The following is a 344-nucleotide window of genomic DNA, read 5'->3' as shown; positions in this document are numbered from 1 at the left end:
CTCAAATTCCGAGAATTGGGCTCTGTTGATTCTTAGAACTGGGGTTCTTAGAAGTGGTGATGCAAGGAGTTTCTAGGAAAGCCCGGAGACCAGGTGATTGCTGCTTCTATTGCCGCGGCCGATTTTACCCTTTAATTCTCTCTCTCTCTCTCTCTCTCTCTCCCTCTCTCTCTCTCTCTCTCTCTCTCTTTTTTTTTTTTTCTCTCTTTTTTCCCTCCTCTCTCTCCCTCCTCTTTTCCTCCGCGCCTGGCGCTGAGCCGCCCCTATATATTTCTTCCCATTCCCCCCCGTTCCCGCGGCAGGTGCCCCGACGGCACTCGGGTATATTTAAAAAAAAAAAAAAA

The 344-nt window shown here is 48.8% G+C and overlaps 1 protein-coding gene across 1 annotated transcript in view; it reads left to right on the top strand.

Annotated features, from left to right (window-relative positions):
- The window catches only part of BCL6 (B-cell CLL/lymphoma 6), a 22152-nt gene continuing 21808 nt past the window's right edge, over window positions 1-344 (top strand). The window contains exon 1 of the mRNA XM_021395682.1: window positions 1-93. The gene's annotated coding sequence lies outside the window, so the exon portion shown is untranslated. The remainder of the gene's footprint in view (window positions 94-344) is intronic.

The sequence above is a fragment of the Numida meleagris genome, chromosome 4, assembly GCF_002078875.1.
Source record: "Numida meleagris isolate 19003 breed g44 Domestic line chromosome 4, NumMel1.0, whole genome shotgun sequence".
Taxonomy (NCBI): Eukaryota; Metazoa; Chordata; class Aves; order Galliformes; family Numididae; genus Numida; species Numida meleagris.
Note: the sequence above shows the minus strand (reverse complement) of the source record. Positions and strands in the feature narration are given on the sequence as shown.